Below are 17,329 nucleotides of genomic sequence, written 5' to 3'. Positions count from 1 at the left end.
CAGCAGCATTAGTCCAAAAAAGTGGGGGTGAACATGCAAAAAGAGGCATTTTGTTACAAGGAGTTGATTTAGTTTGTGGACAAGATGCTTACTTCCAGTTACCTACTGATTAGGAGGGTGTTTGCTGTTTAGCTGTATTGTTTCCTAAGATATATATATAGATGCTTTAACTATGACACCATCACACAGACACATGCGTAGTGAGAAGATGGAACTCAATTAGTGGAAGACATTTTTGGTACAATTATACCACCAGTAGGAGTCATAATAAATTATGAAAAAATCAGAAAGCTTTTGAAAGTTGTCGATAAATTGGCAACTAGCACTTCTGGAGTTGTATTAATTGTAAACACAGATTTAGTAGCCATAAGATCTATGTGGTTTTGTAAAAATGCTTAACATTAGAAATTTTACTCGCACAGAAAGGCGGTGCCTGCAAGATGCTGAATGTTCAGTATAGCTGCTTGTATAGTCCAGATAAAAGTAAGAAAATACAACCATTTGTAAAGAACATCTCTGATTTGAAACCTGAATTAGAACCATTAGAGAGACCTAGTATTTCAGAATACTTTGGAAAGGGAAATAAAACAATTAGAAACTGGTTTGTCACTACTGGAGGAGGAATCCTGAAAGCTATTATTATGCCGATATTAATAGAGTTTTGCTTCTTGATCTTGGTCGCTTTTTTCAAAGGCTGTAGATAATGCATTAGCAGAAGGAAGAGCAGGGAAATTAGTGAAAGAATAGAAAGAGAATTAGCATTGAACAATTGGATAAATGAATACAGAAAACCAAAACAATGTAAACGTTTGAAAAGAAACAGGAAAGACTCAACTGAAGAAGAGAGTGTGCTCTAATGGATTCATATGTGAAGAGTGATGGTTAAGATTACCATCAGAGGGGGTATTGAAGTAGCGATTTAAGCAAAACACAAAATAATGTAGTTAAATTACATGTACAAGTTCGTAAACCACCATAGATGCATTTTTCTTATTTGCTTGTAATGTTTTTTCATTCCATCCAATGTTTAGCATTTTCTTTATATGCTTTTATATGCTTTTCTTATTCCAGATGATCCCCTATTCCTTTGTGTTCCACATATTTATTACAATTTTTATTTTTCTATATGACATAATTTTACTACGTTGACATAATTTGTATGAGAGTTTCAGTTTTCATAACTTATGATTGTCTCTTCATTTTCTGCCTTTGTCTGTTCTTATTTCAATAAACTTCAAACTTAAAAAAAAAAAAATTACATGTACAACATTAACCGCAGACTTAAATGAACCTAAAATGCTTTCAAAATTTGTAAATTGTAGTAGGTAATCACATTGCTCATACTAGGCCTTAAAAAGGTTTAAAGCAGCATTGCTTAGCAAGTAGTTGATCTTTTAATGATCATGTTTTTTTCAGATTAAATAAGAGTTACACTAACTCTGCAAAATGTTTCCACTTACACAAAGAAAGCTTAACATGTTTGATTAGAAATGTAGGTTTAATAAAATTATAAAGAATAACCGCACATAAAATGCAATACATGAACTGAACTTGACCTCCTTTAAAATTCTTGTTGTACTTCCAAGGGTTGATATCTTGCTAATATTTACTTAGTTACTGTAGACGTTTTGATTTCTACATAGATCATTATTAGCAAAATGTACAAGTTGACATTTTAGAAGGTTAGACATGTAGTCAGATGTGTGAGAATGAAATCTCACATGACAAAATGTTCAGAGGAATCTAATTGTCATGTTCAAAGTAACAAACCTAACACTACAGTCTGTAGGCTATTGTATTTGTGTGAGAAGAAGAGGAGTATTCCTGTTCTCAGGAGAGCACTGAAAGCTGACTTGAGGAGAGAAGATGCAACATGAACCGAAAAATAATAATTTTCAACAGTTTATTATAGTGTGTGTTCCTAGAGTAGGTTAATGCTCTTGCTGCCCCCACCACCCAACCTTCCATTTTCCAGACTCATTTTTCTATTGGTCTTCATGACTATAAGCTTTTTACCCAGACTTTGCCCAGGCCTGATTGCTGTTTGCAGTTGCTACTGCACACTTACCCTGCCTTATTCCTCGTTACTTAGAGACTCTACTGAGATTATCCAGCACGTCCCCGTTAAGATATAGAGCTCTGTTAGTCAGTTTTTAATAACATTTAGAATTGTATGTTAGGGTGGCTGTGCTAAAGCCAGCTGTATAGTTATAACATCATCTCAAACTATTTTAAACGTAACTGCTTGTGTGCTTGTATGCTTGTCTTCAAGACACCCTCTAAAAATAAAAAGTAGGGAGATGTTAAAGCCTTCAAGTCTCATGAGATTTCATCCAATTACATTTAGAAGCACATGAAGTTCTTTGAACTTCTCATTGTAGTTTCCTGCAACCATGGAGGAGAAGAAGTGAAACGCTGTCTCTAAAAAGAAGATCCTGGTGTGGAGATTATGTGCAGGAAACAGGAAGGCCCGACAAGACAACCATATCCTTCCTAACAGGAATTACAAGAAATGAATAGGAAAGTGCAGGCTGCTGCTTAAAGAGCACAATAATCACAGTGTAAGAGGCCCAGATTAAGAGATCGGTTGAAGATGAGACAAACCAAAGGTGACATCATGCCCTGACTTTTTGAATTGCTGATCCATGTCAGCGAACATATGAGTTTTCCTGAACTTGCTGCAACGGATGTGGAAGATTTCTTTGCGCAATATAAGTGAAAGAAATGTGAATCCTTACCACTACATCTGACTTTTAGAAAACTGCTAAATAAGCAATAGAAGAATATTGATAAACCACTTTTCCTCAATTTCTTTACCAAAGATATCTTTTGGGCAATTTCCAGGGAGAATTTCCAGCTTAAGTATAGATTGATTTCCTCATGGTGGGACTGTCATCACATAGGTCCATAATTTTGGAGGACGCCTCGCCATCCCCTATGCAGCATCTAACTTTGCCTTGAGAGCATTTGCCTACACATCTTACACATTACTGTCTCTATTGAGGGCTTTCGAGACATTGGTGGTTGCAATCCAGCAACATTTTGACTACACTGAAAGACTTTCTTTAAGTCAGATCCTTGGCATACATTGTATTTGATTTTCTAAGCACTTTAGCCTCTAGCTCAGCCATTTCGGGTATAAGGCACAAATTGATGTGATTGTGGAGAGTAGATGCAACTCAAAAAGCCAGATTAAGCGCCCTTCCTTCAACTGGAGCTAAATTGTTTGGGGTCAGCTGGAGAATTTGATCATGAAATCAGTGGAGGAAAGAAATAGATTGGCTCCTCCTCATCCATGAGATAGAGGTTCTAGGTTTCCCAACAAAAGAGGCTTTTTATCCCAAAGAGACACAAGACGTTCTGTCCAACCCATCTGAGAAAGGGGGCTTGGCCAGGGGGACCCTAACTCTGACAAATACCGGTCTCAGCCCTCAGAAGAATCACAGTCCACTCCCCAGCAAGTAAGATTATGCCGGTTTGGTGGGCGATCAGCTTCTTCTATTTTACAATACATGCATGTGAGGAGTCGATATCAAACTCATCAATCTGAATCAATGAGGGCTGCAAGATAGAGTTTCAGGAAGATCCAGAAGGTTTTTTTTTTTACAGAAACTCAAGTCCCTCAGAAAAGCAATCCTTCAGAGGATTCAGACTTTGTTGATAAAGGAAGCCCTGGTACCAGTTCCTCAAGAGTTAAGTAGGAAGGGATGTTATTTAAACATATTTGTAGTTGTTGCAGCTGAATTTGGGGCCCATTTGTTTTCTCTACCCTTATCATATGTTTACTTTCTTCAGACTCTCTCTTGATCCTTCAATGGATTTTGTATTGTGCCACTTAGGGGTTTGATATAAGAGATCTAGCATTTGAATATCCAATGAGGATCAGGAATTGGTACCTGATTCACAAATGGACAATTATATTTATATATATATATATATATATATATATATATATATATATATATATATATATATATATATATATATATATATATATATATATATATATATATATATATATATATTCTGTTGAATCCTCTCGCCTCCTGTACCCTCCTGGCGGAAGTCACGGCACAGCAAACAGGTAAGTCCTTTATCAAATTGTTTTATTTTAACACGCCATGTGCAAAGTTACGTGCAGTATATATATATCCTCGAGGATGAGGAGTATAGATACCTCCTATGCAAGAATCCTAAAATTCCAGCTCTATACCTGTTACCCAAGCTACACAAGGATGTTAATGTGCCCCCGGGCAGGCCTATTGTATCTTCAATAGGAAGCCTGTTGGAAAACACTTCCACATACATCGATTATTTTTTACAGCCACTTGTGCACTCACTGCCCTCATATGTAAGGGATACCTCTGACTTTCTACGTATTATTGACAACTTAAAATGGAAGCAGGGGTATTGGCTAATTGGTCTTGATGTGTCAAGCCTGTATACTAGCATTCCACAGAACCTAGGTATAGATGCTAGCAAATACTTTCTTAAGAACAGGCCACTTTCACATTTAATGCATACTGACATGCTCTTGGAGATGATGCAAATTTGTCTCCAAAATAACTTCTTCATCTTTAACAAACAGCTATATAGACAGATCAGGGGGACGGCGATGGGTACTTGCTTTGGCCCCAGCCTGGCGGAATTGTACCTAGGCTGGTGGGAGGAGCTAGTGGTACAAAACATCTCCCACTTTAGTGCCCACGTCGTCCTCTGGTCGCGCTTTATTGACGACATTTTCTGTGTCTGGGATGGCACACTGGAGGAAGCAGAAGAATTTGTATTGATCCTTAATGATAATTCTCTAAACTTAACTTTTACCAGTACAATGAATCAAAAAGAACTTGAGTTCCTTGATGTGAGATTAGAAGTGAAAAATGAATGTTTATGTAGTACACTGTTCCGCAAATCCACAGCGGGGAACAGTTTGTTACATGCCCAGAGTTGCCATCCTCCTAACCTGATCAGAAGTATCCCGGTAGGAGAGCTTATTAGAGCTAAGCGCAACTGTAGCACCCCAGAAGGATACACACGAGAAAAAAATTGTATGATCAAAAGATTTCTTGAAAGGGGATATAGTCGATCCGTAATAAAACAAGCAGAGGATCGAGTTGACTCACTTAGCAGAAAAGATCTACTTGCCACCAAAACAGAGGATAAAGGTAAAGAACAAATAAGATTTATCACTACATATGACAGCCAAGCATGGCAGGTCCGGCGCAGTCTTACCAAATACTGCTTAGATTAGACAGTGATATAAAGGAAGTCCTCAAAGAAAAACCTGCAATAACCTATAGAAGGCAAAATCATTGAAAGACTGTCTAACTTCTACTTCAATCAAGGAACCTAAGAAAACTAAAATGATTCAGGGGTTTTTTCCTTGTCGAAAATGTAAGGCCTGTAGGCACAGCCACAAATGTACAACACTCAAATTGTCATTGGATCACGAACCGCATAAAATCAATAAACATCTTCACTGTAATACTGACTTTGCGATTTATGCGCTTCGTTGCCCTTGTAACAAATTTTATATTGGGTGTACCATCAAGCCAGCAAAAATGAGAATACTTGAACACCTGAGGGCAATTAAGAACCTAAATCAACAGTACCCAATGGCAAGACATTTCTCTACAGAACACAAACAAAACCCTGATCTGTTAGAATTTACAGTAATTGACTGCATTGAAAAGAGAGAAAGGGGAGGAAACAGATGGCTTGAACTCCGTAAATTGGAGTCTAAATATATCATTCAGTACGACACTTTACAACCCAAAGGTCACAATGTGGGTGAAGAGTTGGCAATTCATCTGTACAGCTAGCAATGTTTTATAGATATGTTAAATCTGACAGCCGCCGCAGCAACTTCTCCATTCCAATGGATTTTAATGGTTTTAATAAGTGTGATTAGACATAACCTAGACTATCACAAGTAAGAACATCAATGTTGTTTTTTTGCTTAGCAGGGTGAGGACACTTACCGGGAAAACATCAAGATACATGCCCACTGGGGCAAAATACCTTCTTGAGCATCATGCCCACTGGGGCACAATTTTGTGACTATTATTTTCCGTTTAAATAATTTTGGTAACAACAACCAGCATTTGAACTATTCTAAAACAGAGTTTTCAAAATTTAAATTGATGCATAAACATGTGATTTAACATGTGATAATATTGTGTCATCAAATAATTACCTCTGCAACAATGTAACAAACCACTTGGTTAAAACTCGCAACATTGTAACATTGTGAGTATTTTGTTTATGTCAATTAGTCACGTGCACGCAACAATTATGTGAATGTATCACTTTAAATGGAATGGTAATGGAACAGACCTGGATCCGTGAGCAAGAAGTCGGCTGACTTCGAAACGCGTTGGGTAGTATTCCTTGTGCCTAATAAACCCCTCTGCACAGTATTGGGGCTTCGACTCTGGTTCTTTCTGTATGCTCAGAACTTCCAGGAGGTGATTGAATATATATATATATATATATATATATATATCCGTTCCACACTCCTACTGATCGGCAATGAATTCCGACTCTCCAAACGTAGGTACAGACCACAAAACTGCGCTTCATTCAAATCAAAGGTGGTTTATTGTTCTTCTGTCCCCAGCATGACGCGTTTCGGCTGCAACACGGCAGCCTTGATCACATGACCATAAGAACCAATAGGTGCAGTTTATATACTATGCGTGTCCCCAATGAAAAAACGTCAGCAATACATGGACATAAAGAGAATACTTAGTTATCGGAGATATTGTCTAAAACCAAATATGCATTTTTACATTGGTCTATTTACAAAGGGAAAGGTAAATCGATATATTTACACAATAACTAAAAAATATATCATACATTTCAATTACCAATTAATTATAGTGCTATTTCCAATCAGTCCTCCTGTCTCCCATGTCTATTGTAAATACTGGGCATGTTAACCCTCTCCATGTTCTGATTAATATAAAAGTCAAAATTGCTGCAAAGTTTCATATTTCAGGGAACGTGCAAATATTCTATTTAATAAAGTGCCCAATAGTGCAGATGTGCAAAATAGTGTATATTAAAACTAAGTGTCCAATTCATATGTACAAGTGAGTGCATTGGTAATGGCACGTTAAATATACCTCTAATTATGAAGAGTTACATGCCACCCACAAACAGAAGTGGTTGTACTGACAATTTTATCAATGCTGAAAACCTCATTAGACACAACTAACAATAAGACAAAAAATTAACATTATGGCATAGTGCCCATACTATGATCAATTGAAAGCCAGGAAAGATACGGGGTAAATCAAGGGCACCCTATATATTCAGAAAAGATACCCAATAAAATGTTTTCTGGGATCCCTATGCGTATACCTCACAGAATAACCGGGCCCACTGGATCAAGGATTGATCTAATGATTTCTACCACTGCCCTATCTGGTCCCTGAAAGATGGTGATGTGGCAGGTAGGTGTCCAGTATTCATGTTAATCTACCCGGCTATAGGAAGCAATGAAGGTCTTCCCCTGTGTTTAATCCATTAGGGATCCTGGTATCTAAAAGCAAGATGTATTTGCTTTCAAGCTGTCTTAAGGCTTTCTCCCTATTTCCCCCTCTGATGTTTTTGGGCACCGCATCAATAATGATATACTTCAATTCATTAAGATTTTTGTTGTGGACCAATTCAAAATGCCGAGCGACAGGGTAATTAACATCTGAATTGACCACTGCTCGTAGGTGTTGCAGAATGCAGTTAAAAGCCTGTAATTTAGTGCTGCCAACGTACCTGAGACCACAGGTACACTGGAGCACATAAACCGCAAAATCTGTACGGCAGGTGAAATGCTCCCTGATTTTAATGGGGTTAGGATCAAATGCAGAGCAGTACTCGCTGGTATTTACGCCGAACTTGCACGCTCTGCAAGAGATACACTTGAAAAAGCCACATTTATTTGAAATCCGATGAGGTTTAATTACTACCTCTGGACTCGATTTAACCAACACGTCCCTCATGGACGGAGCTCTTCTAAAAACCACCGCTGGCTCAACTGGTATAAGTGGAGCCAAACTGATATCAGTCTTCAAAAGAGGCCAATGCTTTTTCAAAATCCCTCTCACTTTTCTGTGATCTTCATTGAAAGTTGTTATTAGACTGATGTTATCACTCACTGTCTCATCCTCCATCTCCACCGGACAGGATGTAGCCTCAGCATTAATTGAGGCGAGATAATTGTCCCTGTCCAATTGGTTGGCCCTGTCTCTTGCCTCTAACAACAGAGCATCATCATACCCTCGAGCACGGAATCTTTCAAGAGCCTCATGCTGACATCTCTCAAGGTCTGTTGGGGTGCTACAGATCCTCCTCATCCTTAGAAACTCCCCGTAGGGAATGCTCCTGATCAGATGGTTAGGATGGGAGCTACTCGCGTGCAGTATTGCGTTGCCCGCTGTAGTTTTCCTGTGCAAACGGGTATGTAACCTACCCTCCGCAATGTAAATTTCCACATCAAGAAATTGGATAAGGTGGGTGCTGATCTGGGAGGTGAAGCGTAAATTAAGATTGTTGAGATTAATCTTATTGACAAATTCATTTGCTGACTCCAGCGAACCCCTCCAAATCATGCATATGTCGTCAATAAAACGCCAAAAATGTATCATACAATTAGGGAAACACTCAGCAAGTGTTCTTTTGAGGACATGCTCCTCCCACCACCCTACATGTAAACATGCATAGGTAGGAGAGAAGCATGCCCCCATTGCCACTCCTCTTAGCTGTTGGTAAACCTCCCTATTATATAGGAAGTAATTGTTATTAAGACATAATTCAAGCATACTCAATAACATATTGCTGTGTTGACTGTAAGAAATGCTCCGTTTACTCAAATAATATCTTACTGCATTCAACCCATCCACGTGAGAGATGCTGGTGTAAAGTGAATTAATGTCTAAAGCAGGGGTCCCCAAACTACGGCCCGCGGGCCAAATCCGGCCCGCCTAATGAAATCAAGTGGCCCTCCTGGTGCGTCCAAATTCACAGGGTTATTCATGTGAAAATGGTATTCCTACGTGCTCTATAATGATTTGCATCGGGACACATGCGCAGAGCGAAAGCGCAGATGCCTGCACTTGACTGGCGTACGCGCGCGTCTGACGTCACGCGTATCTGTGCGTGGGGGAGGGCGCGCACGAAGAGTCAGGTGTCGGGGACAGGCGCGGAGACCGGCGGTGCGGGAGCCTTGTGAGTCGGTGAGTCGGAGAGTGTTACCCCAATTTACCGTAGGTGTGATAGGTGTGATTAGCTGGGGGGTGGGGGTCCATCGTGGAGACTAAACTAGTGTTATTGATGTTACGTTTTTGTTATGTAGCGCGGCCTTTACCCATTACCTACCTGCCACTACATGGGGAAGACGCCATTTTGTGATCGGAAGGTCTGATATAGTGGTGTGCTAATCTGCAGCCATAGGCCGAGTTTTCAAGACCCGACTCAGGGCCTTAGATCTGGCCCACGGCACTCCGGTGGGGGTCTGACCTCTTCGTGTTGCTAAGTTTGGGACCTGCAGGTCAGACTTTGTAGTATCATCTGCTGCTTCTCGCACAGACTCCGGTTCTATCTTTGGGGGTCGGGACTAGTTTTTGCCAGGTTGTCGTGCAGCACTTGTTACCCCAATTTACCCGGAGCATAGGTGTGATTAGCTGGGGGGTGGGGGTCCATGGTGGAGACTAGTGTTACATGGGGAAGACGCCATTTTGTGATCGGAAGTTCTTTAATAGTGGTGTTGCTAATCTGCATAGGCTGGGTTTTCAAGATCCGACTCGGGACTAGTTTTTGCCAGGTTGTCGTGCAGCACTTGTTACCCCAATGTACCCGGTGTGATTAGCTGGGGGGTGGGGGTCCATGGTGGAGACTAGTGGTATTGATGTTACGTTTTTTTTATGTAGCGCGGCCTTTACCCATTACCTACCACTACATGGGGAAGACGCCATTTTGTGATCAGAAGTTCTTTAATAGTGGTGTTGCTAATCTGCATAGGCTGGGTTTTCATTAAGATCCGACTCAGGGCCTTAGATATGGCCCACGGCACTCCGGTGGGGCTCTGACCTCTTCGTGTTGCTAAGTTTGGGACCTGCAGTACAGACTTTGGAATGGACTCAGACTTTGGAATGGATCATCTGCTGGAGCTGGAGTCTCTTCTCGCACAGACTCCGGTTCTATCTTTGGGGGTCGGGACTAGTTTTTGCCAGGTCGTCGTGCAGCACTCGGTTCTTGCGCAGCCCTGGACACGGAGATGAAGATGACGCTAACTGTACAGAAAAACCCTCTCTCCTATTGCTCCAACCCCAGATGTAAAGGAGAGGCGCCACCCACCTGGCATACCACCTCAATAACTGCCGATCATAAAAGTTAGGAGGTGCGACGCCCCCCCCCCCCGCACGGACATTTGACCTGACTCTGATAATTTACTACTTACTTACTTCCCCCCCCCCCCGCAGCTATTGGCAGCCCTCAACGAGCTCATTTTCTGCCCTCCATATTGACTATTTTGGTCCGTCTTTACCTGCTTGCTGCCCACGACCTAAAATGGCCCCCATGAGACCAACCTGCACTGATCCCTCCATTTCGTGGCTCCTCCAGTCTGCTTTGGCCTGCACTATGAACACTACCTAAAATGGCCTCCTGAGGACTTGTTCAAATTGTCCCCCATTTCAGGACTATTTTCTTGTCTATATTTGGCCTAAAATTTAAAATCTGTTGTTTGAACCCAGATTTCGTGTTGACCTCCTTGTTGACGACCATTGCTTCGCCACACACATGTTCTCATTTTCACTAACTTGGTCACTATGCACCTGTTATGGCTGCTTTTGATAACCTAATAATTTTTCCTCTTGTGGCTCCCTGTGTTCTCTCATTGCTACCCACTCGGATACATCTGATTTTTAAAACTGCCTGTATGACCATACGCACTATTCTCTACTAAAATTACTCGCTCATTGAATCATCCCACAGTGTACACCCGCCCCCCGAATCTGTTTTCTCTTACTGCCTCCTAGCTTTTATTAACCTCTCTCCTTCTCCTATCCTGAGCGCTTACCTCACCCCCCACTGTCGCTAAATTCTCTTTATCTCCCCTTTCTCCCCTCCGCCTCCCCCCTTTCTCCCCTTCGCCTCCCCCTATCTACTGATTCATTCATTATGTCCCTCCTCAACCTCATTCATCCATCCCTCCTCGAGCCCAGTAGTACAGTGTTGATGTGCCCAGTACTCCTTGCTATTCTAGCGCTGTGATCCTGTGCCAAGCACTCCTTGGTATTCTAGCGCTGTGATCCTGTGCCCAGCGCTCTTTCCTATTCTATGCCAGCTCACCACAATGTGCCAAACCTGTGTACACCCTGACTCACAGAACCCCAATTTTTACTACAGCGATTTTGAATAGAGCTCTTAGTGCAGCCCCAGCACCCCTTGCTGTTCTAGCGCAATGATCCTGTGCCCATTACCTCTTTCTTTTGAAGAGCTGTGAAGTGAACCTGTGCCCAGTACTCCTTGGTATTCTAGCGCTGTGATCCTGTGCCCAGCGCTCTTTCCTATTCTATGCCAGCTCACCACAATGTGCCAAACCTGTACCCTGACTCACAGAACCCCAATTTAATCACATACTTGAATTGAGGAATTAGATTAGAATGCTGGGTACAAAGTACAAGTAGAGTTATAATACTGCAATAAATGGAGGACACAAGAACAAACGTTACTTGGGCAGTGGTGGCATTTGTGCAAGTATCGAAAGTGAACAAGAGGTAGCAAATGGTCAGTGTGTTACAAGAGAAAAGTACCCAACACAGAAGGATAATACTGCAATAAATGAAGTTTTGTGAGATAGTGTTTTAAAAATAAAATCACTGTATTTCCCTGCATTTACTTACTATGCTTACCACAATTGCGATTGTCTGACTCTGAAAGGAGGAAGGGGGATGTGGGAGAGGGGAAGGTGTTGTCAGATACTATGGATGTGTGTTCTGAATATACTAGCTTGGACAAAAGGCTATCTTTTTTGCTCGAGTTGATTGCGGTCATGGAGTTGTCTGCCTGTGGTGAATTGTATCCATGCCAGACAGGTGTGAGGTGATAGTGTGGAGAGGTATTTCCATTTAGATTAGAAAGAGTGAGTTTGTGATCACTTGACACAAGTCTATCCCAAAGAAGGCCACGTAAGAACTGTGTGCCCATTTTAATCAGTTCTCCCTTATTTCCTCTACCAGCCCGAGAAAGAACGGAAGAAAGAAAGACAACAAAATGTCGAAACTGTTGGGGAAACGGAAAATAGATTCAGAGTGCAGAGTTTTTAAACAGCAGTGGACAGAGGACTATTTTTTTGTCCAGTGCAAGGAAAAGGCAGTTTGTTTAATCTGCGAAGAGAATGTGGCGGTGTTCAAAGAATTTAATATCCGCCGACACTATGAAACCCGCCATGGAGGGCAGTATGCTAGCTTGCTGGGCCAAGTGAGGAGAGACAAGGTGGCTAAGCTACAAAAAGGATTTGCCGCCCAGCAGAGTACAATGCTACGCCAAACACAGGCGAACCTGTCATCCGTTCGGGCCAGCTTCAAGGTAGCTAAACTGATTGCAAGCTGTGGAAAGTCGTTCAGTGATGGGGAGTTTATTAAGAAGTGCTTGAACGCTGTTGCGGAGGAGGTGTGTCCGGACAAGAAAGATGCCCTGAACGCAGTGAGTCTGTCCGCATCTACAATTACCAGGCGAATTGAAGAAATGGGGCATAATGTACATGTCCAGCTGAAAGACAAAGCTAAAGGTTTTGAGTGGTTTGCATTGGCAATGGATGAGAGCAATGACGTGCAGGACACAGCACAACTGCTGATTTTTATTCGGGCAGTTAGTTCAAATTTTGAAGTGTTCGAGGAGCTGGCAGCTCTACAAAGTCTCACGGGTACTACGACAGGAGAGGATATTTTTGGTAAAGTACGCCAAACGATGGAAGAGTTGGATTTGGACTGGGCTAAGCTGGCTAGCATCACAACAGACGGTGCTCCTAGTATGGTTGGTGCGTCGCGGGGGCTAGTGGGGCGCATAAAAAGAGAAATGGAGGAACGAGGACTCACCCCCCCACTACAAGTCCACTGCCTGATTCACCAGCAAGCACTGTGCTGCAAAGTTCTGAAGTGGGAATCTGTCATGAAGGTGGTTGTGTCTTGCATAAACTTTATCAGAGCAAACGGACTAAAACACAGGCAGTTCCAAGCTTTTCTATCCGAGCTGGAGTCTGCCCATGGAGACGTGCTTTACCACGCGGAAGTCAGATGGTTAAGCCGTGGTAGAGTTTTGAAGCGCTTCTACGAGCTGCTACCCGAAATCAACACCTTTCTCCTGACAAAGGGAAAAACTGTCCCAGAGCTAACCGACATAGAATGGAAATGGGACCTTGCCTTTTTAACAGATATCACAGAGATTTTAAACGGCCTCAATTTACAGCTGCAAGGCAAGGGAAAATTAATCAGTGACATGTATTCCCACATCAAAGCATTTGAGGTTAAAATGGAGCTGCTTGTTGGACAAGTGCAAAAACAAGACTTCACCCATCTCCCTTCTACTCAGAGCCTCTCAGCTGAGGAGCCAGCGGTCCCGTTTCCAACCAAGAAGTGCAAGGACGCACTGGAAATGCTGAGAGCGGAGTTCAGTATGCGGTTCCGTGAGCTTCATGCCCATGTTAAAGAAATTCGCATATTCCAGAACCCTTTTACTGCCGACATTAATGACACCCTGCCTTCTCTTCAATTTGAACTGGCTGAGTTGCAGACCTGTGATGTGCTGAAAGACTCATTCAATCCCAACTGTCTAATACAGTACTATGCTTCCCTCCCAAACGAGACCTACCCCAACATCAGAAAGCACGCTATGAAGATGTCCACAGTTTTTGGGAGCACATATATCTGTGAGCAAACTTTTTCACGCATGAAGCTGATAAAAAATCCGACAAGATCAAGACTCTCAGATGAACACCTGCATCAGTCTCTGAGGCTGGCTGTAACTGGAATGGAACCTGACATCAATCTCCTCACCAGTCAGAAGCAAGCCCACAGCTCACACTGATATTTGTGCTGCAAAGTTCTGAAGTGGGAATCTGTCATGAAGGTGGTTGTGTCTTGCATAAACTTTATCAGAGCAAACGGACTAAAACACAGGCAGTTCCAAGCTTTTCTATCCGAGCTGGAGTCTGCCCATGGAGACGTGCTTTACCACGCGAAAGTCAGATGGTTAAGCCGTGGTAGAGTTTTGAAGCGCTTCTACGAGCTGCTACCCGAAATCAACACCTTTCTCCTGACAAAGGGAAAAACTGTCCCAGAGCTAACCGACATAGAATGGAAATGGGACCTTGCCTTTTTAACAGATATCACAGAGATTTTAAACGGCCTCAATTTACAGCTGCAAGGCAAGGGAAAATTAATCAGTGACATGTATTCCCACATCAAAGCATTTGAGGTTAAAATGGAGCTGCTTGTTGGACAAGTGCAAAAACAAGACTTCACCCATCTCCCTTCTACTCAGAGCCTCTCAGCTGAGGAGCCAGCGGTCCCGTTTCCAACCAAGAAGTGCAAGGACGCACTGGAAATGCTGAGAGCGGAGTTCAGTATGCGGTTCCGTGAGCTTCATGCCCATGTTAAAGAAATTCGCATATTCCAGAACCCTTTTACTGCCGACATTAATGACACCCTGCCTTCTCTTCAATTTGAACTGGCTGAGTTGCAGACCTGTGATGTGCTGAAAGACTCATTCAATCCCAACTGTCTAATACAGTACTATGCTTCCCTCCCAAACGAGACCTACCCCAACATCAGAAAGCACGCTATGAAGATGTCCACAGTTTTTGGGAGCACATATATCTGTGAGCAAACTTTTTCACGCATGAAGCTGATAAAAAATCCGACAAGATCAATTCAAGACTCTCAGATGAACACCTGCATCAGTCTCTGAGGCTGGCTGTAACTGGAATGGAACCTGACATCAATCTCCTCACCAGTCAGAAGCAAGCCCACAGCTCACACTGATATGGTAAGCCTGCTGATTTCAGTAACTATGAATATGAAAAAATGTCAGTATAGTATTGCTCTTTTATAGGCAACATGTTTCTTGAACAGGGATGTCACATACAAAATGAGACTGCAGCATGTCATCTGCTGATGGGCTGCTTTTGTTTTTTTATCTGCCATTACTGAAGGGCCTGCATGCTTCCAGGACCACCCTAAAGTCAGCCTGTTTATTACAATTATTCTGTATTACTGTTATTTCACTGTTTGCCACACAAATTATCATCAGCTTGTGGTTTTATTCGCGAATCCGATCTATATCAAGGAGTATCTGTGGTAGTTTAAATAAACTCGCGAAGACTTTCTATTATTACTTTTACTTTTTGCAACAGGTAGCGCCAAGGCCAAGCGAATGGCAGCTGCAAAAAAATGTCATTGTAATCTCCACAATGAAATTGGTTGTCACTTTTTGTCCCATATCATTTCCTGTTATAAGACTGACCCCGGCCCTTCATCACAGAAAGAAAAGTTGATGTGGCCCCCGCCTAAAAAAGTTTGGGGACCACTGGTCTAAAGCGATGAGTACATAGTCATTCTCCCACTTGATACCTTTGATCTTAGACAGGAAATGGCCAGTGTCTTTGATGAAGGATGGCAAGTTCTCCACAAATTCATGCAAGAATTGGTCCACATATCTAGAAATAGGTTCTAGCAGACTCCCCTGGGCAGAGATGATAGGACGCCCAGGGACCGGAAATGATTGTTTATGAATTTTCGGAATTAAATAGAAAAAAGGCGTGACTGGAAAATCATTCTTAAAAAAGGCATGTTCCTGTTTGCTCAATAAACCAAGATGCCTCCACTGATTTAATTCCTTGTGGGTCTTTTCTTTAAGGCTCTTGATGTCATTAAAGCTACCCTTTTTGTAGCAGGCGGTGTCACTCAAATGTTTTTCTGCTTCCTCCATATAAAGGCTGCGGGCCAGATGACAGTATTACCTCCCTTATCAGCCTTATTGATTATAAGATTAGAATCACTCCTTAATTTTTTCATCAATTTGTGGTATTGTCTTTCCATATATTTGAATCTTTTCTTTCTGCGCGTGATGTTGGTCTGCAATCCTTTTAAATCTTCCACTACTATATCACAAAAAGCATCAATATTGTCTTTCGGCATTATTGGATAGAAAGTGGAAGGAGGCTTAAAGGTGGTCACACGTGGATGATTCATAGAAATCCCTACCCTGGAAAAGTTTTCCTGAGTAGTGCCTGGTTCAAATTCTTCATCACGCGCTAGTTCATTCGCCACTTTAAGAGCCTTCGTATCAGCAATCTGAAACACTTTAGATGGTTGGGTGTTATTTGAAATATTCGTTGCTCGAGCCTGAGCATTATTCATTTTAAAATGTTTCCTTAATTTTAGTTTGCGAATGAACTTGAACACATCTATGCGTGTCTGCACATAGCTAAAAGAATTCTTTGGACAGTAAGACAACCCTAATGAGAGGAGTTGCATTTCCGCTTTGGATAAGGTGGTATCGGACAGATTAATAACTGTATTGTCTTGTGAATCCTGTGCCTCTGTTCTAATTGGGGTTGCAGTTGGTCCCAAGTCCTGAGTCTCCACTAAATTATTAGGGGTCAAGTTAACTGCTGCTGTTACCATTTCTTCCCTTTCCCTCTGCCTCTCTTTACAAAGCCTCTGCCTCCTGAGTTTCCTCCTTGCACTGCGCTTTTTGTTTGCTGTTCTTCGTTTAGTTTCCGCTGTTGGCGAATGAGCGGTCGCAGTGTTTTGTGTCTGTCCTCCACAAGAAAACCCAGTTCCTCAGAGGGCGTGTATTTAGTGGGTACTTGTCCTAGATTGGTGCCACCTGTTGCTCCATCATCCGATTCACAACTACTCGTTGCAGCTCAATTCTGGTTCCGATACTTCCGATCTTTGATCATTACCAGCTGTGAGAACCACATTTTTAGCTGCCTCGGCTTGTCTTTTTGCGTTATCAAATTTGCGCGCGAACGTGAAAATCCTTCCCGTTTCGTAGTCTTTTTTATCACGCGCAAACTTGTATTGCTTGCGCATACTGATATATATATATATCCCTCAATATCAAACTATATAAGTAAAAAAGCATCACTGTTAGTCCAAACCTTCTAAAGAAATGTAGCCATACTAAGATCATGTAAACCAATAGTTCGGTTAAGGCAATGCAAAACAATAGCATTAGTACCTGATGGTTAGAAAACTCTCTATACTGATCCTTCCCTGTCATTAATAAATCAATTGGAATGCACAATCAACTTAAGGAG

The sequence above is a fragment of the Lissotriton vulgaris genome, chromosome 6 (genome assembly GCF_964263255.1).
Source record: "Lissotriton vulgaris chromosome 6, aLisVul1.2, whole genome shotgun sequence".
NCBI classification, from domain to species: Eukaryota; Metazoa; Chordata; class Amphibia; order Caudata; family Salamandridae; genus Lissotriton; species Lissotriton vulgaris.
This window is presented reverse-complemented; position numbering follows the sequence as displayed.